The sequence below is a fragment of the Lathyrus oleraceus genome, chromosome 6 (genome assembly GCF_024323335.1).
Source record: "Lathyrus oleraceus cultivar Zhongwan6 chromosome 6, CAAS_Psat_ZW6_1.0, whole genome shotgun sequence".
Classification (NCBI taxonomy): Eukaryota; Viridiplantae; Streptophyta; class Magnoliopsida; order Fabales; family Fabaceae; genus Lathyrus; species Lathyrus oleraceus.
The window spans coordinates 69,223,935-69,247,347 of NC_066584.1; positions in this window are offsets into that span (position 1 = coordinate 69,223,935).

A 23,413-nucleotide genomic window follows, 5' to 3' on the forward strand; every position below is an offset into this window, starting at 1 on the left:
CAGATTGTGGTTGGTCGCCATGGTTGGATCCAGTGTAGGCTTGTGATAGGGGAGACCACATGTTATTGTCATTCACCATAGGAGGTTAATAGAGTATGTGAATTGGGTCAAAAAATATGTTCAGGGAAACTTTATGGTAACCCCTAACCCAACAAAAATAGGTTGAGGAAAGCTTTCACGGTAACCCCTAACCCAGTGCTCTTGACCATATTAGAAAAAATTGGTAAAAACTGTTATATTTTATTCATCAGCCTTAGTTGGTTTATATAGTGAAGATACAATAATTACAATTTATTTTATCCTTAAATGAGAATAAAGAAAAATAAAGGTAGTATTAAAGACAATAATAAAATCGGAAATAATATATTTTCCAACAATATATATATATATATATATATATATATATATATATATATATATATATATATATATATATATATATATATATATATATATATATATATATATATATATATATATATATATATATATATATATATATATATATATATATATATATATATATATATATATATATATGTATATGTATATATGATGATTATGTTGACAAAACGATCGCAAAGGATACAAACGTCACGAGTTTGAATCATCAATACAACTCCTAGCCAATCCTCACAGGAGGGAAATAACTGCTGGAGAGAGATCAAACGTCTCAAAGGCTCAATCCTGGATGGGGAAAGCACAAGGAGAGGATCCATTGAGGAAACTGCTACAAACTCTGCGGGGAATTTTAGGTCAACACCATATCAAATGGGTGACAACCCTGCAAGGGATAACCATAATAGCTGCTCAAAATCAGGAGTAACTCTGACAACTTGCGTGGAAGCAAAATTCTGTCGAATCCATGCAAACTGCCGAAATAACGCGCCTATAACTCAATGGAGGCCAACAAACTCGGCTGGGGAAGCCAACAAAACTCGGTTGCTGAAAAGCTGTGGAGGATGAAATAGGGATCACGTCCACTGCTGGGGGGAGAACCAATAATGCTATACATTTAGGGCTCACCGTTTTTCAATCCAATGTTAATATTCCTTTAAATGATATTGATTGCTTAAAGTAACTGCTTTTATACATTTAAGAAAACATGATTTTGATTTAAAATTTAATTTCAAACATGATCATAATAAAATTTAAATCTATTTGGCTGAGTAATAAATAAGAGTAGAAATAATTGGATAAAAGCTCAATTTTATTTAATAGGATGATAGTGTGTAAATGACAAGACTCCATAGATCTTTACAAAAGTTAAAAAAATGGTAATTTACATGGAAAAGGGCTACATTAAATACAATGGTCACTAATCCTTCTACCAGCTTTTGATATCCACTGTGTTCTTGGCGTCTCCACTGGAGATGGTGAATTAGAATTGACTGACTTGCTCAAGAATGCCTTCAAAACTGAAGATCAGCAGGATGCAACTACTTGCCATAATCCCTAATTTTTGCATAAATTTCCCCAAGGTGGGGTACTCAATTTATCGGGATAATTTTTCTATTTTATGCCTCTAACTTTTGCCTGGATCGCCCTTTCGGGTTTTCAATCCACCGAGATGCTCACTTTTGCCTAAGCCACCCTTTCGGGTTTTCAACTTAGCGAGCTATTCTTTTCTTTTTTAGGCGAAGTATTTCTTGACTGCATCTGCGTTCACAGGACGAGTGAACTCTTCACCATCCATAGTTGTAAGAATCAAAGCACCGCCTAAAAAGGATCTCTTAACAACATATGTGCCTTCATAATTAGGAGTCCATTTTCCCCTAGCGTCGGGTTTGAAAGATATAATCTTCTTGAGAACAAGACCACCTTCTCTGAATACATGAGGTCTAACCTTCTTATCAAATTCTTTCTTCATCCTTTGCTGGTATAACTGACCATGATACATGGCCGTTAACCTCTTCTCTCCAATTAAATTCAACTGGTCAAACCTGTTCTGACACCATTCAACCTCAATCAACTTGGCTTCCATCAAGACACGCAATGATGGGATCTCAACCTCTACCGGGAACACAAATCCATGCCATAAACAAGTGAGAAAGGGGTTGCCCTTGTTGAAGTGCGGGTGGATGTATGATACCCATGCAAAGCAAATGGGAGCATCTCATGCCAATCTTTGTACGTCACAACCATCTTCTGGATGATCTTCTTGATGTTCTTGTTTGCAGCTTCAACAACCCCATTCATCTTAGGTTTGTAGGGAGAAGAATTATGATGTGCAATCTTGAAGTCATTACAAAGAGCTTCCACCATATTGTTATTCAAGTTCGATCCATTATCAGTAATGATCTTACTTGGCACACCATAACGACATATAATATGATTCTTGATAAACCTCACAACAACTTGCTTGGTTACATTCACATACGATGCCGTTTCAATCCACTTTGTAAAGTAGTCGATAGCCACCAAAATGAAACGGTGTCCGTATGAAGCTTTAGGCTCAATAATGCCAATCATATCAATTCCCCACATGGAGAAGGGCCATGGAGAGAAAATGACATTCAACAACGTCGGAGGCACATGAATTTTATCTGCATATATTTGACACTTGTGGCATTTCTTCACAAACTTGCAACAGTCATATTCCATTGTCAGCCAATAGTAACCTGCTCTCAACATCTTCTTAGCCATATCATGTCCATTGGAATGAGTACCAAAGGAACCTTCATGGACTTTAGTCATCAATAGGCTTCGTGTCTATCCACGCATCTAAGCAAAACCATATCGAAATTTATCTTGTAAAGCACATCACCATTCAGATAGAAATTGCCGGCTAATCTCCTCAAAGTCTTCTTGTCTTTCAAAGATGCCCCAGGCGGGTAAATCTGACTTTGAGGAAACACTTAATATCAAAATACCACGACTTCTCATCCTTGACCTCTTCAACAACAAACACATGAGCTGGCCTATCGAGACGCATCATGGTCAAATTGGGAACTATATTCCAATACTTCACCATAATCATTGAAGCCAACGTTGCAAGAGCATCTGCCACCCGGTTTTCATCTTGAGGGATATGATGAAATTCAACCTTTGTAAAGAAAGTTGAAATCCTCCTCGCATAATCTCTATATGGTATCAAACCGGGTTGATTTATCTCCCATTCACCTTTGATTTGATTCACAACCAAAGCTGAATCTCCATAGACGTCCAAATATTTGATTCTGAGATCAATGGCCTCTTCAAGCCCCATAATGCAAGCTTCATACTCATCCATATTATTTGTACACTTGAAAGTCAATCTAGCTGTAAATGGAAAATGCGTGCCTTGAGGAGTAATAATCACTGCCCCAATGCCATTACCATACTGATTAACAACTCCATAAAATACCATGCCTCAACGGGAACCAGGTTCTGGCCCTTCTTCAAGCAATGGTTCATCAAAATCTTTCATCTTCAAGTACAAGATCTCTTCATCAAGAAAATCATACTGTACTGACTGATAATCTTCTATCGGTTGGTGAGCCAAATGGTCAACCAAGACACTACCTTTAATCGCTTTCTGAGATCCAATATCATACTCTGATAACAACATCTGCCAACGGGAAATCCTCCCAGTTAAAGCGTGCTTCTCAAAAATATACTTGATTGGATCCATTTTAGATATCAACTAAGTGGTATGATTCAACATCTACTGGCGCAGACGCTTAGCAGCCCAAGCCAATGCCCAACAAGTCTTCTCTAGAATAAAATACCGAGTCTCACAGTCGGTGAATTTCTTACTGAGGTAGTAAATAGCATACTCTTTCTTTCCAGTTTCATGTTGCTGACCAAGAACACAACCCATACTCTCATAAAGCACAGTCAAATACATGATCAACGGTCTTCCTTCAACATGCAGAGACAGAATCGGAGGAACAAGCAGATATTCTTTGATACTATCAAAAGCTTTCTGGCAGTCTTCGGTCCTATCACAAGACTAATCTTCCCGAAGAAGCTTGAATATAGGCACACATGTGGCAGTCATGTGTGAAATGAATCTTGAGATATAATTCAAGCGGCCGAGAAAACCTCTGACTTGCTTCTCAGTTTTTGGCGCATGCATCTCTTATATTACTTTGACCTTGGCAGGATCAACTTTAATACCCTTCTCGCTGAGAATAAAGCCCAACAACTTACCAGAACGAACACCAAAAGTACACTTATTGGGATTCAAGCGGAGTTTATACTTTCTCAAACGCTGGAATAGTTTCAATAAATGTTCAACATGTTCCTCTTCATTAATGGATTTGGCAATCATATCATCAACATAAACTTCGATCTCTTTATGCATCATATCATGAAAAAGAGTAGTCATTGCTCTCTTGTAAGTTGCACTAGCATTCTTTAAACCGAAAGGTATCACTCTATAACAGAATGTTCCCTATGGTGTAATGAATATGGTCTTCTCCATATCCTCAAGTGCCATTTTAATCTGATTATAACCGGAAAATCCGTCCATAAATGAAAATACTTTGAATTTAGCTGTATTATCTACCAACATATCAATGTGTGGCAGAGGAAAATCATCTTTCGGACTGGCTTTATTCAAATCTCTATAATCAACACACATACAGACTTTTCCATCTTTCTTCGGAACAGGATATTGGCCACCCACTATGAATATTCAGCAGTAACAAGGAAACCCACATCAATCTTCTTCTTCACTTCCTCTTTGATCTTTACTGCCATATCAGGATGAGTCCTTCTCAATTTCTGCTTGACTGGCGGGCATTCTGGCTTCAACGACAATCTATGCTCCACAATCTCAGAATCTAAACCAGGCATGTCTTGATAGGACCATGCAAACACATCTGAATACTCTCGAAGAAGCTCAATCAACCCTTTCTTAACCTCTGGACACAATCAAGACCCGATCTTGACTTCCTTCACATCATCCTCGGAACCCAAGTTGACTAGCTCAATCTGCTCTTCAAAAGGCTGAATGGATTTTTTCTTGCGCTCAAGTAGACAAGACAATTCATCAGATATTTCTTCATCACTTTCTTCCTCGGCCTCAAACACAGGGAATTCAAAGTTTGGAGAAGGAGTAGGATCATTGTATTCAATGGGTTTAGGAACCAACCTGCATAATGATTTGATATTTTGATTTTAGAGAAGTGAATTGGTGACCAAATATTATGCAGATAGACAAATATATTTATTTATTCATTTTTTTTGTGATTACCATTTTTCAGAAAAGCAAAAAGTAAAAATAAAACATCATAGATGTGGATGAATAGAATTGCATTTTATTGATGATCAAATTTGAAAGTGCCCAACAATGTTCACTTCCCCCTAAGGCATAGGGGAAGGATTTTTCAAAAATAATAAAAGCAATTACTTAGAACGATGCATAATAACAGGAATATCGACAACAATCCAATTGTTGTAAGCCTTTCTATGCATCACAAAATTGGTGCAGTCTTCATCTTCATCCCCCTCGATCACAACAACTAAGTGTTGTTCATTACCATGAATGAACCCTCCACTACGGAAACTGGGTTGCACATCTTCAACTCTAATCACAGACGAACTTTGTTGGAATCCCAAACCGGCTCTGCTTTGGTTGTTGGCGACCTTTACCATCCGGCCCCACTGATCAGAATTACCGCCTTCAACAATCTTCTGTGCGTCTTTAAAAGAGGACATAGGTGCCCCAATTCTCTTTTCTTCAGCAATAGATAGATTTTGGAACGGAGTTCCAACCTCATCCTCAACTTCTACGTAAGAGAAAGACGATAGGTGACTTACCAACAAAGCCTTCTCTCCACCGACAATCACAAGTTTCCCATTCTTAACAAACTTCAACTTCTGATGCAGAGTTGACGTAACAACTCCCGTTTCATGTATCCATGGCCTTCCTAACAAGCAGCTATAGGCCGAGTGGATATCCATTACTTGGAAAGTAATTTGGAAGTCACTCGGACCTATCTTCACAGGAAGGTCCATCTCACCAATCACGGTCTTGTGAGAACCATCAAAAGCTTTGACGATCACGCCACTGTACCTTATCGGAGCTCCTTGATACGACAATCTAGAAAGAGTTGATTTTGGGAGTACATTCAATGAAGATCCGGTGTCAACCAATACATTTGACAGAGCATCTTCCTTGCAATTCATTGATATGTGCAATGCTAAGTTGTGATTTCTGCCTTCCTCGGGAAGTTCTTCGTCATAAAAGCTCAAATTATTGCAGGAAGTGATGTTAGCCACAATATGATCGAACTGATCCACCGTAACATCGTGCTCTACATAAGCTTGCTCCAATACCTTTTGCAATGCTTCTCTGTGCGCTTCAGAATTCATAAGCAGAGACATCACTGAAATCTTGGAGGGAGTTTGGAGTAGCTGCTCCACCACATTAAACTCGCTCTTCTTGATTAAACGGAGTACCTCATCATCATTAGACTTCAAACTGCTGGATTCACTAGACTGACATCTTGGAGCACTAACTGGATCAACTGCAGGCACTTCAACCTTCTTACTGACAGATGCATCTTCTACACTCTTCGGGAACACAAACCCAAAAACTTGACCACTACGGGTCACCTTCGTAACATCAACAATGCTCACAACAGAACTGGTCATAGGGAAAGGAACTTCTTGACCATTCTCTAACATAGTAGCATTATACTGGTACGGAATAACTCTATCGGATGCATACGGGATAGGGCCCTCTAACCGTATTACCAACGGCGATACCGATCTGACACTATTACTGTTGCTGCTGTCAAACTGGATCACCACTCTCTCTGGTGTGACGAATATTGACACTATTACATTCACATCGTCACCTAAGTTACGGGACTGAAGAATCTGGATCATACCTTCATCCATCAACCTCTGGATGTCTCTCTTCACAACTACACAACCTCGGGGGTTAACACTGCAAATTGCACAACCATCATGGTCATGCTCACAATCACTCACCATACAGATATCCTTGTGCATTGTCACTAAAGACCTTCTAATGAAACGAACATCATATACTTTGAACTCCCCAAGACATCCATCTACCATATTGACAGAAGGATTACCATGAGCAGGTAGTAGGTTTGCTTTGACATTCGGCGCATGTTCCTCAAAGGACACCATCCCACTCTTAACCAATTTCTGCAACAGTTCTCAATATCATGGCCAGGAGCCCCTTGGTGAAAGGCACAGTGAAGCCCTGGCTTGTACCACCATCGAAGTGGTTCAGAAATCTGTGGAGGATTTCTTGGTTGTAGAAGGTTCTTGAGAACCAATGATGGATACAATTCAACATAAGTCATAGGAATCGGGTCGAAAGAGACCTTCTTCCTCTCGAAATTCTGTTGTTGTTGATTATGGTTGTTGTTGTTGTTGTAGTTGTTTGATCTTTGTTGCGGCGGTTGTTGCTGTTGTTGTTGAACTGGCATTGATTGATTATTTGAAAAGACTTGATGATGGTGTTGACGGGGTTGTGGAATCCTTCTAACATGAGGCCTCCTCTGCCTCCCAACGGATACTGCGTTAGTCTCGCCTTCTTTCTTTCTGGAAAACCCACTGCCGTACTTCTTGCTAGACGAAACCTCCTCTTTAGACAACTGTCCCTCTCAGACACCTTCTTCTAATCTCATCCCCATGTTTACCATTTCAGTAAAATCACTGGGGGCACTAGCAATTATCTTCTCATAGTAGAACGAGCTCATGGTCTTGAGAATAATCTTGGTCATCTCCTTTTCTTTCAAAGGAGGAGTAATCTGAGCAACAAGTTCTCTCCATCGCTGAGCGCACTCTTTGAACGTCTCCTTATCCTTCTGAGACAATGACCTCAACTGGTCCCTATCTGGTGCCATATCTACATTATATTTGTACTGCTTCACAAATGCTTCACCCAAATCATTGAACGTGCGAACACTCGCACTATCCAAACCCATGTACCACCTCAAAGCAGCACCAGTCAGACTTTCTTGGAAATAATGAATCAATAACTGATCATTATCAGTTTGCGTCGACATCTGTCTAGCATATATGACGAGATGACTGAGTGGACAGGTGTTCCCCTTATACTTTTCAAAGTCAGGGACTTTGAACTTCATCGGGATTTTGACATTGGGAACCAAGCAGAGTTCAACAGCACTCTTACCGAACAAATCTTTTCACCTCAAGGTCTTCAACTCCTTTCGCAGCTCAAGGAATTGGTCTTTTATTTCATCCATCTTTTCATAGACATCCAGACCCTCAGACGGATCGGAATGATAGATGGTGTCCTCAACACAAGGCAAAGTATGAACAATCGGTGGTGGCACGGACATGACCGAGCTAGATGTTGGCATAGAAGCAAAGGTAGGTACAAAACCCTCGGGCACAAAGTTGGGCGGCATTCCCCACGGGAATCCGGCAGGCATGGCAGGGGAAAACTGAGTGGCAGGAACAGTTGAAGAGACAACCTCGGAAATGACAGTCCTCTGAGGAGGAGGAGTTACAGGCGCTGGAGAAGATTGACTCTGAGCATCTAAAACTGACTCCATCATGGCAGTCAGGCGGGCAATCTCGTGCTTCAATTCTCTGTTCTCTTGCTCTAAGTGTTCCATGATTCTCGGATGATTGGCGCGGGTGTTGTATCGATGAGTCAGTTTGGCTGAAGCACAGAAGAATAACCAATAAGACATCTGGCGAAAGAGAAACCTACTATGCAAATGATGCATGAAATGCAAGGCTTTGATTTTTTATTTTCAAGTAACATACTATTTTATTTGCAAATATATACAATAAAAACAATTGCAACAATTTGATAGACCATAAAATCTCTTTTATTTATATAATTGGAAGGATTACACTGAGTACAATTTCAGAAACCAAAATACAAATACAAGAGGAAAGGAGACTAATCATCCTAAGGATCCCTATAAACTGTGGCAGATGATCGGGCCGCAGGCGCGTACTTCCTTCAGATGCGTCGAATCTCAGACTCAAAAGAAGTATTCATCTGAGCCTTCTCGAGGACAAGCTGATTAACAATCTTCTTCCAAGCAACAGAAGGCTGAGGTATACTAGAGGAAGATGAAACCTCTGGATCTCTCTGCCTCTTCACTACTCGGTCTTCAAGAAGCTCGATAAGCGCATCTTTGTATTTAGACTCAAGCTTCAACTCCTCATTCTTTCTGCTCAAAGCATGGAATCGCTCTTCCCACATATCCTTTTCTTGCTTCATCTTAGCGAGTGTGTCTTCCAACTCCTCTACATCTTGGTTAGGGAGAGTTAATGGCTCATCCACAACCATAGACATAGGTCTCTCACAAGCATAAGGCATATTCAATTCCAAAGCTCTCTTCTTCACCCAAAGAGTGTTAGCTTCCAAAGCTACACAGTTGCATGGACCAAGCACAGATCTTCCTTTCCTATGTACATTATGCCAAGCATGCATGATCTTCTGCTTCAAATTTTGTGGATCTTTACCCTCTTGATAGAAAAGACCTTCTAACAAAGTGTTATTAGGTTTGTCTCTCAAGGGGAACCCAAGTTGACGAAGAGCCAAAGCAGGGTTGTAGTTGATTCCTCCTTGTGTACCAATGAGAGGCACATTAGAGAATTCACCACAACTATCAATAGTCTCCAAGATACCAAATGAATAATCATACCAAACTATATCACCATTAGTGAGAGACATAAGTCTCTGAGACCACCGTAGACATTGTTTGTTTTCCACAAAAGTAGGCGTTTGAGGCAAGTGCAAAATAAACCACTTGTATAGAAGAGGAACACAACACACATTCGTTCCACCACCTTTAGAATTCCTTAGATGCAAAGAGAAATACATATCACCCAAAAAAGTAGGCACAAGGTTCCCAATCAAGAAAATTCTAATGGCGTTAACATCAACAAAACCGTCAATGTTAGGGAACAAGGCTAAACCATAAATGAGCAACACAAAGATAGCTTCAAAAGCATCCACACTACCATCTTGAGCAAAGGCAGTAGCTTCCTTGATGAGGAACTCAAAAGTCAATCCAAAAATACCTCATTTCTTCACCCAATGAGCCTCAATCTCAGACTTCTTCAGATGAAGAGCTTCAACTATAAGATGAGATCTGGGAATCTCCTCCAATCCACTAAACGACACTTTGTCAGAAATAGGTATTCCCAAGAGATGGGCATACTCCTCTAACGTAGGCACAAGCTGATAATCCAGAAAAGTGAAGCACCGGTAGAGAGAATCATAGAACTGAACCAAAACACTCAAGAGTCCTTCAACCACATCAGCAGACAACACAGATAGAAGCTTCCCATGATGTTGCTTAAACTCCAAGGGATCTAATACAAAAGATGATAACTTCCTTAACTCTTTCAAATTGGGACATCTGAAACTGTACTTCTTAGTGTTCCTTCGTCCATAATCCATGGTCTAAAAATATTTGCAAATAAAACCTCAGTTCCTTGAAGTTATTTTTCGTGTGATGAATGTTATGATGCACATGAATGCATGAATGCAACAATCACAAGTAAGGGATCAAACATAAGGCAAGAAATCAAAGGTCAAGGGATGAATCAAGTCATTGTCAAGATCAGTCATCCATTTTGGTGGATTATGATTTTCACCTTATCAACACCCAAGTTCCATTGATATTGACAAGACTTGATTGGATCAACCAAGAATCTAGGGTTTATTGAGAGTCACGAGCATGGAGTCTGGTTAAGCCAAAGGAGTGTACTAAGGATAAAAACCTGTAGATCACGTTCTAAAAGGTTCCCAAAGTCTTAGTTCCATATATCGGATATTACAGGTTAGGATGACTGACTCATCAACCCATAATATTCTCAAGAGAAACTCGTCTAAGTGTAGTATTGTGTAACAACTGTTATCAAGTCTACACCTGAACAGTCTCCGCACTACGTCCTAAATAGGCCAAGATGGGTTACATGTTCTACGATCCTCAGCTTCTCGGACCCCAAATCAGAGAAAGTAATGCCTAACCACAAATAACTCGTGTGACATCAATAGCTCCAAAAGGGTCTCCACTGAGTAAATGGGTCTCAAGCCAACTTATTAAGGACTACTCCACACAAGTCGAACATGACTATACCATCCTCCTATCTTAATTGCACTCAAGTTCGGGTTAGAACTTATCTCACCACTCAGAGATCACCAAGCACAACAAGCAGATTATATCATACAAATAAATATACATACATCAAATACACAAATATATACACACAAAGAAGTAGACTAAACCCACTGGAGACTACTCCCCAACAAAATCGCCACTTAGTTTTTGTAGCGGTAAATTCATAACCATTAAGTTATGGATAAATTTAACGTCAATAAAACCAGAGTCGCCACCGTGCTTTTATTATTTCCAAGGGAAAAGGGAAAAGTACGAACAAAACCCAAAGATAACAAGCTTTCAAATCAAAACTAATAAAATTCCAGAGATTACAGGTAAGGGGGTTGGTTACACAGAGGGAAGGTGTTAGGACCCAAAGTGTCCTAGGTACTCCTAGGGAGCCCTTTCTTGTGTGCATATGTATTTTTGTATAAAATGATGTTTGCAATAAATAGAGTGGAGGGATGAGAAAATAATTCATTAATTATATTTTTGTGTTTGACAAGACCTTCGAACTTGTGCCTACGTACCAACATAAAAAATGAGGGATCAAAACCTCGTAGTTCGTGGTATCAATTTCAAAGTGAATGAGTTGTTTTTAACAAAATTTTAAGTTTGAAAGAGGCACAAAGGGGCCTAAAAGGTTTGAATGAGTGTTAGTTCTTTTTTGGCTTTTGAAATTTTAAGTCAATATAATTAAATTCATTTACAAGTTGATTAAGAAAAGAGTTTGAAAATGCAATGGCATAAGGCCAACGTTTCTAATTTGCAATCAAGTTTAAGTTTAGAAATCACAAAAAAGAAGATTTTTTAAAAGGAGGGAGAGATTTGAAATTTAAGAAGTGGGGAGGAGATGAAGAGACTAATCCTAAGCAAAAATTTAAAAGTTAAGAGTTGAAAAGATCTGACCAATGAGATGTAATCCAATAGACAAGAATGTCATATAGAAACCCAAATTTCCCTTGGACTTTAGAATCAAGCAATATTAATACACAAATAGTAAGATGAAGAACAAGACATCAAATAAATATAGCCACATCCAAGCTTAGCAACTCCATGAACTTCTTCATAATCTCCCATGTATCAGATGAATTTAGAGATAGGCCTTGGACACAGGTTCAAAGTAACAACTTCATTAAAATCATGTTGCAGATGAACTCAAATGGATCTTCAATATTTACATAAGATGAAAGTTCACTTCACAAGCACTTGGTTTCATGAAAGTTGGAATTGGCCAATTCCTTTTGCATAGGGTGTGTTGCCTAATTCTAAGTCCAATGTCTAAGATCAAATCCAACAGTCCACACAAATGTCTTTTAGGGTTTTTGTTGTTATTATGTACATTAAGGTCAAAGGACCACAAACACAAACAAGTATATACAATCACAATATAATCACAAAGTATGGCTCAAGTGAGAAAAGTGAAAATGGCATTAAAATAAACAAGTTAAATGGTATGAATAATGGAAAATGAATAAATACTTGAATTTAAAGTGCATAAAAGTAAATGGCTTAAAATTAGATTATAGTTGTTAGTTGATTAGAAGTTAGTATTACTTTTGCTTTTCAATTGTTTAAGCCATTCTTTGGAGAACACTCAACCCTATATTCACAAGCATGGATCCTTGAAACAAGACATCTTCCAAAGGAAGGAAAAAATGTCAAGTTTCCACAGAATACCATGAATGGGGGGGGGGGGGGGGGGGGGGGGGGGGACTTACAATCTCACGTACTAGAATGCTATGCCTTTTGTGTCAAAATTTAGCGCTATGTTAAACAATCGTAATTGGACTTATGTAGAAGTCACAACTATTTGAGGCCGGACAATAGAAATTTTAATGTTAATGCATGTTAGAGATATGGTATTATGAACCATACTCCTAAAATATACCACACTTAAAAGAAAAATGCAAAAGGGGTGAACCTAATCTCATCCATACTTATGTTGAATTTACAGTCAACTTCCCTTAGGATATAGAGATATCATAGGTCCATGAAATGAATGAGGAGAGAATGAGATTGAGATGAAGGGGGAGGGGAAATGGGATCAACACAAATTGGTCAAAGGAGGACTTTTATCAAATTAAGATCATTCATTCATTATGGGATATGAAATGTACATTTCATCAATCCCCTAAATCCAATGATTTTAACTCAACAAAGTTAAATAAACCTTTACCAAGGCCAAACAACAAAAGTCAAACTCAACAAGTCAATACCAAAAGCTCAACACAATTTAGTTTGCAATGAAACAATTAAAATCAATTAAAGAATGCATTAAATAAAATTATGGTTGGTCAAAATCCTAAAACCTCATCAAAACATCAAATAAATGGCCATGAGATTTATCATAGGACAAACAAGGTCAAAGGACCTCGGAGAAAAAATTTCAATATTTTTGGAAACTTAAAAGTATTTTTAAACAATTAAAAATATGCACAAAAACTATTAAATCATGAAAAATATTAATAATGCTCCAAAAAATAATTTTAATTCAGAAAATGAAAGAGGATTTTTTTTTGGTGAAAGTCTCATATTTTTTGGATCAATATTAAAATTATTATGAATGAATGAAAATAAGTCAAATAAAATGAAAATCAGAAAATGCTAAAAAACGTGGACCACTTGATCCCCCTCATTAATTGAGGTGGCAGATCAAGTGGATCTCAGCACGCGTTCCATGATGGACTCTAGTCAATGCGCTGTAGGGATGGTAATCAAAACCAACATGTGAGATTAAAACAAAATAAGAGGGTCCTGTGATCTGAGACATGCCAACACATCGCCGGAGCTGCAACTCCGGTCTTCTTCTTCAGTGGACCTCACCGGACTGGTCCACATTCAACCATCACCAAAATAAAAAAGGAGGACATAAATTTAAAGTAAAATTGCGCAGGAGCTCGAATTTGGCCTCAATTTCATCTAACTCCAAGTATATTGAAAGATACAGGGAGTTGAATTTTGAGGTTCATGATCTGAGTTGCTTCGATTTGACCTCAAAGAAACCCAATCTTGTTGCCTTCATTGGTAGGACTTCAGACAACCAAAAATCAAGAAGAATTATGGAGAATTGAGTGAGAATCGAAGAAAAGAAAAAAAAAAGAGAAAACCACCTCCACTGCAGGTTCAGATGGCCACGATCTTGCTTCCAACCTCACATAGCCTTGCTCTGGATGCTTGTAGAGTATAATTGAATAAAAAAGGATGCAGGACTCTTGGAGATTTGAATCTCAAAATAGTAGAGATTCAAACTCGATTTCCAATGGAAATCTTCAAGGTTATCCTTTGAATGAGAGGGATTAGGGATGGGGATTCAAAGTTGGCGCGCAAGTGTCCTCAATTCTGAGTGAAAGGGTCTCTATTTATAGCCAAGGCATTGTTATTTGCACACTTGTTTCAAATTTTCAAAAATAGCAACTTCACTTTGCATGGATGCATGGGCGTGTGATAGGCCCATGTAATCATTCAATCATGTCCAAAATCATGTACAAACATTGCTGAAGTCATGTTAGCAAGCCATGCATTTGTGTATGGAAGATGCAAGTTCAATTATTCCAAATGGTGATCCAACTTTAAGCCATGCGCAAGTCACTCATACTTTGTCCAAATAGGATGCATTTGGACTTTTTGGAAAGGTTAGATCAAGAGTAACAACTTTTATGTTGAACACATTTTTATTTGAAGCTTATATCATGATGAAGTTTGAGGTGGAAGTTTGGAAAATCAAACATATCAAAATATTTTCTAAGTGTCAAGCCATATGTTCACTTCTTCCACCTTGGCTAACTTTTTATATGAGGTTCAAATGAGAAACATTCCTTCATAAAAGTTGTATATGTCTCAAAGTCCTTCAAAATGGTCACAAATTTGACCTCATTTGGATTTAGTATGACGGAGTTATGCATTTTAGAAGTTGAGGAAAATCACTTGTTCAATGGTATTCGCCCAAAATGACCTATAATGTCTCCTCATATCACATGCATTTAAAAGTTGAATTTGCTCTTCCTCTAAACATCACAGTTGAAGTAGACATATTGAATTTGATCATGCAACTTGAATGGCTTTCATATCATAAAAATTGAGAAAGTTATGGTCTTGGGAAGTTGACCTCCAAATTAGGGTTTAGACAAAATGACCTATAATCTTTCCCCATAAAAAATGACTTTGCAAGCAAAAATAGCTCTAGACCTCAACATGTAAGTTGTTTGGAATGTCATTTAGAGTAACGTTTCTCTTGGAATCATTTATATATGATAAACATTGTAGGAGATAGGGTCTAGGGAACCCCAGTTTTGATCAATTGAATTCCTCTGGTCAACCACCATGAACCAACTTGCTAGCTTGCTATTCTCTTGACTTTTGGGACTCATGGAGGATCATATATGCATAAGATGATGAAATGTGAAGTATCCATTGAAATATTTGATCAATTGTTGAATAAGCTTGTTGAAGAAGTCATATAAGATACCCAGATGAATTAGGGTTTCCAAGGCAAACCAATTCCAAACTCTTGATGATTTCTTGATCAAAATAAAATTTGAAGATCATGGGGATCCACATATGATGCTTAGAGCCATAGTAAACCATTTCTTGATTGATCTCCTTGCATTAAGGGTCTTAAACCCTAGATATGGGCTTGATAGATCAAAGGTGAGCATGTGCACTACCTACAAAAAGAGTCAAACTATATAATGAAATATTTTTGGTATTTTGGTTAGTAAATGATAAGAAAAATATGATACAATCACATGGTGCTTTATGATCTCTCCTAATGCAAACCCAATGATGAAGGGTGATGAGGATGCCAAGATGTGATCCTAATGCTAATCCATATGATAATAATAGTATGAAGGATCTTAGGGTCAAAATTGGGGTCTTACAGTTGCTAGGAATCGTCACTGAGCTTCTATATCTTCCTCAATAAAGTCATGTATTCTAATCATTGCTAAGAATCATCATTGTACGTTCTTGAGAAGTTTATCCCCAGTCGAGTCAGGTATTCTAGTTGTTGCTAGTAATCGCCACTGAATGATTTCATTCCCCCACATAGTTGGGTATTCTAGTCGTTGCTAAGAATCATCATCGTACCTTGTTTCTCTCCAGTTGAGTCAGTTGTTCCAGCCATTGCTAGAAATCGTCACTGAACCTAGTTTTTATTCCCTACTGAGTCGGGTATTCTAGCCGTTGCTAAGAATCATCTCTGAACTCATTTGGTTGATCCCCAATAGATGTCAGGTATTCCAGCCATTGCAAGGAATCTTACTAAATCTATATTTCCCCATCAGATTTAGGTGTTCCAACCATTGTTAGGAATTACCTTCCTTTTTTCTCCCCAGTTGTTGCTAGGGACAATTGCCCTTTCTCCTTTACCGAGATTCTCATTCCCCAACTGAGTTTCTTACATCAGTCTTCTTGAGGTTTTTGACATCAAAAGATACTTATGTTGCATACATTGCATTGCATGCATAACCATCATAACCCTGCATAATCCCCATAAAATCAACTCATATCACTATTATCCCTAGCCGGGATTTTTTTTGTTTACTTCTAATAATATTTAATCCCCTCCTACCATGAATGTATTGGAAGTCGTTGCTATCCATACCTTCAGGTCCGAGATGATTAAATAGGGACAGTTGTCATACCCTCAAATTTTTCCTGCCTCACATCATCTTATTAAGCCCTAATCCATGAGCATACATACCACACATGTCATCTCATATGCATCAATTCACAATAATCCACAAATTCAAGGCATGAGATTCATCTGTGAGGGGTTAAGTTCCCCAGGTCATGTTGAGGTGTGCCCAAGCCACCTTAACCACTAATCTTATCCTCAAGCATTCCAAAAAGCTTAGAGTATCATTCAAGGCATCTCACTCACACCCTAAACCCAATTTGGGTGGTGAGTCCCCTTTGAAGAAGCTTCAAGATTCATCTGGTCACCCAAGGACCAAACCCTATTTCTTAACCCTCCTTTAGCTTGTACAAGTCATGGTTTACCATGGATCTTGACCATGCCTTTGAGGACCCCTCAAATCCAAAGTTTTTGCATGCCCCACATCTTTTAAACACCTCAATGTGGCCCTTGCGTCTCAAACCCTAATCCATCTGGCTTTGGTTCTTAACAAAACTTGGGGCTCAAGAAACCTTAATTTGAGGGTTCCTTGATAATTGACCTTGATCATTTTTGATAGTCCAATCACCCTAAAATTCATTCAACATCATTTTTCATGACCATTATAATAAAAATCAACCATTTAAACATCCATTCAATCCATGTTACAAGTAGTTCGTTTGTTCTTGATTTTTCAACTTTCAATGCTTTGACCCACCCATCATTTTGACCTAAAATAATCCCACAAAGGTCCAAATATTATTTCCCATCATGGTATGACCATATGAACTCAAAACATCCACCATCGTGCCTTGGAAATCAAGAAATCACAAAATTCCATTTTTAGGTCATGTTGGTTAGTTACATTTTGGCAAGAATGGCCTATGGAAAGTTCCAAAGACCATAGCTTTCTCATTTCTCAATATTTTTAAATTCCACTTTGATACAAATGTCCTAAATAACTTCCTCTCCAACTTTGTTTCAATGTCCAAGACTTAATTCATTGAGGAAGGGCTTCAGTTTTTCTATTGGCCAAACAGGTCCACCATGCCCTAAAATCATGTCGTGACCACTACTTTGACACATTGCCATTTCTAAATCACAAACCCTTTTGACTTGGTTCTTTTTGCATTCAATCAAGATCATATAAATTAACAAATGGTCCAAAATTGAGACAAAATGCATGAGCCAATTTTATTTGGCCTTGGTTCAAACATGGGGTTTCATCCTGATGCACAAGCCAGATCACACCAGTCAGAATTTGCAAATGGATACACCAAGTCACCAAATCAATCCCTTATGATCCCAATGGTCCGTAAACACTTTTCATGTGGTAGTGTGCTGTATAAGGAAGTTAACTTGGATGCCAAAGCTCCTCACAATGCCAAAACTGATCCCATGTGCAAAAATCAGATTTTGCCCAAAATGGCAAAAAGCAAAATCCATAGCAGGCTATCTATTTGCTCTTGTATCTTCTAGATTGATACTAAGGACAAAGACAAAGTGGTCTGAGGTGTAAATAGGCTCAACCAATAACCACACTTGTCCCCCATGATCCAACCTCAACCATGCTTTGAGTCACTCCCTTTTTCTGAGCAAAACTTCACATTCTCCCTCCAAAATCATCCATACACCTTCCCTATAAATAGGTGAGGGTGTCCCCTTCATTTTGCAATCTTGAAAGCTCCCCAAACCTATGCTAAACATTCGAGCTGAACCATCCAAAATAGAGATTGCATTTCTGAGTTTCAAAGTGTTTTAACTCCAAACAACCATCCAGAAAACTTCACTAACCTTCACTCAAGCTTTTCAAACTCCTAACTCACCTTCCCCAAGCTTCATCCTAGCTAAGCCAAGTCATCGGAAAATCTTCTGGTCAGGTAGTTCCCTTCACCCCCATCATCCAAATAAGATATCATTCAACTCGAAATGATATTCTGATTATTTCCCCTAAGTTTCCTGCTTTGATTAATCAATATTTAGAATTTAATTTTTAGATTACGTTAAGTTCATCCTTCTGGTTCATGGTGAAATACTCCACTCCACACTCAGAGCCAATCAATGACTCATGAGTGTGGAGTTTGTTTATGATTGTGCAATATGATTCCATGAAAAAATCTAATCAAAAACACTGATTTATGGAGTTGGATTTTTGAAGTTTGGAGGTTGAAGCCAATACCAAGTTATTACCTTGCACAAAAATTTGAATTCAAAAGTGTGTTATGTCCCATTCTGGTTGGTTGATCAGCACGCTCATTCATTTTTATTTATGGTTATTTTATTTATTCTATTTAATGTATTTACTTTCACCACCGAGCGCTTGGCCCAGTGGAAGATGGGGTTGATTCCCCCATTCCCCCGAGGTCAGGAGTTCAACCCTCAACGTGTGCTAATCCTTTATTTTCTTTTTCACTTGTTGAATTTTATTAATTCATTTTCCCATTTTATTTTTATTTTTTCATGCCACTTATTTTATTTATTCTGAAAAAATGTCCAACATTGACCCCCATTATTTTTTCCTTTAGTATTTGATTTTGTCTTATTTCAAGCCATTTGGATATTTTTTGAGGGACTTATAGAGTGTTGAACTCATGGGCTAATGAGATCCACCTAGGTCATGATCTGTTTGGTTTAGGGTTGATTAAACCTTCCATACTTCAAACCTACCATGGGATGCTCAAGTGTTCATCCATGGTACTTTGAATCATGGATAGGTTTCCCCTATTTCAAATAACTTTGGTCATTGGACTTGTGGATGAAGCCATACTTGTACATATGCTAACTTATAATGTCATCTGATACATTATTACTTCCATTGGTTTATACTAACCCACTAACACCTTATTTACCTTGTTTATATCATACACTAACTCTTATTATCTTGTTTATATTATACTTTGATCTTATAACTTGCTAACTTAAAAAATTGATCAATCATAATCTTGCAACTTTGGGTTTTGCATAGTCTTCCTTTTGCCAATCTATTGATAAATGGACTTGGGGTTGAATAACTTTAATTGTTACAAATCTATGGTAAGTTTATCCATTAATCACCTTCCATATTTTGCATCAGTATTAAGTTATCCCTTGATGTGCCATATTTTGAATCTATTGACCTAATGATAGATAATCCTCAAGTGTTGGTCCATTGTTCATAATCCTAACTTAACCTAACTTTACTAACTTTTGATTACAACTAACCTTTTGTTATTGTTATTATCATTGTTATATTTATTATTATTTACTTTTATGTCATTTACATTTAAGCACTCATTATCATTGTATAAACTTCATTATGTATATTTATTATTTGTCTTTACTTTATTGTCATCATACATTTAAAAACAAAAAAACATGATAAAAATATAAGACCAAAAACAATCCATTTCACTTAACCCACTTGGACTTAGAGGATCTCATCCTAGGACCTTTGCTTGGAGACCTTTTCCATTTACTTTGTGATACTTGGGTTTAAACTTTGGGTTTCATCTGTAACTTACATTTCGTTTGTAAGAATGGCATCATGGCACCACCTTAGGGGGACATGTTTTTAAGACCATTATCATTTGTTTAGCTTAGGTCAATCCTCACACACATAAGGCTTTATCTTGGGCTACCTTACAATGAGACCTTTTGTTTTCTTGTTGGTTACTTTGCATTCATGGTGCATAAGCCAAATTTCTCAATCAAATAAACAAACCCTTGATCCAACGTCAAGCGCCATTTTCCTAATCAAACTTTAAACACTTAACAACTACAATTAGTATTGTGCGCCACGATCCTTAAGTGGTAAAGAATGAGTGAGAATGGAGCATTCCTACCCTCACTCTGATTATTTTGGACAGAAGATGCTTGGCTTATTGTCTAGAATATTCACCTCCGCCCCTAGACTTCAGTGTAATCTAATCATAAATATTCTTTCATAAACCCTTATTCAAGGTAAAATCAACACAACCCATCAAAACTAATTTTTGTGCCTTAGGGCACCCATCCCAAAAACCCTTTTCTCAAAGGTAAAGTCAATCAACACACAAATATTTTCTACTCTAAACTACAGAGCTCTGATTCCTCATCCCCGATGAGTGATACGTAGGCACAAGGGCCACAATCCTTGGTGAGCATAATAATAAAAAAACCCAAAAAAACCCTCTCTTTCACACAGTCTTTTAGAAAATAAAACAATAATGAGATAAATCCCCACATACGTAAACAACCTAAATGGTTCCCATGGAGTACCATGGACATGAGGGGTGCTAATACCTTCCCCTTGCGTAATCTACTTCTGAACCCAAGTCTCGGTCGCGAGACCGATTCCTTATCCCATTTTTAGCGCTTTCCGTGCGCGTGTATTTACTTGAGGGTTTTATCGACTATTTCCCATCGCCTCTCTGATAGAGGCACTCAAATAAAATTCGGTGGTGACTCTTTTGACTTTTTCCATCCCTTTGGCATCTTTCTACTTAGAAGTCCCGGTTCCTCGTTATCGCGTGAAACCCTGATGGCGACACCTAGTGTTAGGGTTTTATTTGAATCTTTTGTGTGTTGATTGTACACCATGCTAGTGCCTTAATGCATAAGGCATAATGTTGGTTTATTTAGTTAAATTGTAATTCAACATTCTTTAAGTTGTTTATTGAAGGTACAATCACTTAGGAATAATGATTGAAAGAAAGTGAGAGGGGTTCTCATATTTAGGGGGACCCCTAAATAAAAAGTCACTAGGATTAAGAGATACATTGAACAACATGGGAAGATAAATTTGTCCCTTTAAGAACATAAATTCAATTGGTATTAGAGTAGGAATCCTGTTCTGTTTCGGTGAGCTCCAGGGAAGATATTTTCTATTTTAATGGATAACACTAAGGATGGAAGGTAAGTCAATAGACCACCAGTATTGGATGACACTAATTATGATTTTAGAAGGCTAAAATGGTCGCCTTTCTCAACTCCATGGACAATAAAACTTGGAGGGTTGTGGTAAAAGGCTGGGACCACCCTATGAATATGTCTCAACATGGTACATCAAGCTTAAACCCTAAATCTGAGTGGACTAACGCAGAAGATAATGAAGCTCTTGGAAACTCCAAGGCTTTAAATGCTATTTCAATGGTATTGACAAGAACATGTTTAGATTAATCAACACATGTACTAAAGCCAAAAATTCATGGGAAATAATCAAAACTGCTCATGAAAGAACATCCAAGGTTAGGATGTCAAGGTTGTAGCTCCTCACTACAAAGTTTGAGAATATGAGAATGAATGAAGATGAATCTATTTTTAACTTCAACATCACACTACGTGACATTGCCAATACTTCCTTAGCATTAGGAGAGAAGATGTATGAAGAAAAGTTGTCCATAAAAATCCTAAGATCTCTTCCTAAGAAGTTTGATATGAAGGTCATAGCTATTGAAGATGCCCAAGACCTTGGCAGCATCAAAGTTGATGAACTCTTTGGTTTTTTATAAACATTTGAGATGGATTTGAATGGCATGCTTGAAAAGAAGAACAAAAGTATAGATTTTTTGTCCAACATTGAAGAGGATGAAGATCAATATGGAGAAAGATTATCAGAGGCTATAGTTCTTGTTCTGAGAAAGTTTAACAACTCTTTGAAGAAATTGGACAGAAAATGAAGGACAAATGTCCCAGACAAGGTGTCAGACATAAGTCCCCTGAATAAGAGAAAATAGAATTACAAACCTAACAAAGGCAAAAGAGCACAATGTTATAAAGGCGGAGGATTTAGTCACATTAAAACTGAATATCTTACTTTTCTAAAGAAGTAGAAAAAGGGATTTTCAATCACTTGGTCTGATTGTGATTATGAAAGTGAAGGAGAAGTAACTAATAAGGGACGACTTTCAAGGGAAATATGACTCTTGCAGTGAGTCTAGTGAGGAAGATATCTTAGCTGAAGAGCTAGATGAAACTTATAGAGAGTTGCTCACTGAGTGGAAGGAATCTTGCTTAAGAGAAGAGAAATAAAAAAGACCATAAGTGCTCTACTCATGGAAAAGGATAAGCTTGGCTCAACCATTACAAATCTGGAAGAGGAAAACACATTGTTAAAGTCCAAACTTGATAATATGACAAAATATGTACGTATTTTGAACAATGGTTCTGATATGTTAGATGAGATCTTGGAGATTAGGGATAAGAAGGCTATAGGGTTTGACTTCAATTCCATGAACATAAATGTCAAAGTTACTACTAAGAAGTTTGTTGCCTTTGAAAATAAAACTAAGTTTCTGATGAATTACCACATGTCCCAACATCTTGCTTAACATGTGTACCCTCACAACAGAGGAAACAAAAAATCATCTTGGAGGTGTCACCACTGTGGTAGATATGACCATATAAGACCCTTTTGCTCTAAACTGTATGGCTATACTCAGTCTCATAGTCAGCCAAGGCTTTAGAAAAGGAAAGGGAGGAAAACTCAAGCAAAGAAAGTGTGAAAACCCATGGAACCTGTCACTTGTCTCATTTCTCATACCTCTCTTAGAGTTTTATCAAGAGAATATTGGTATTTTGATAGTAGATGCTCAAGGTACATGACTGATGAAAATAGTTATCTTGAAGAGTTAAAGCCCTACTCTAACAGTTATGTCACATTTGGTGATGTAGCTAGAGGAAGAATCAAGGGAATATACAAAATGGTTAGTCCATATTTTCCTTGTCATGATGATGTGTTATTGGTAGAAGGATTAATTGCTAACTTGATCAC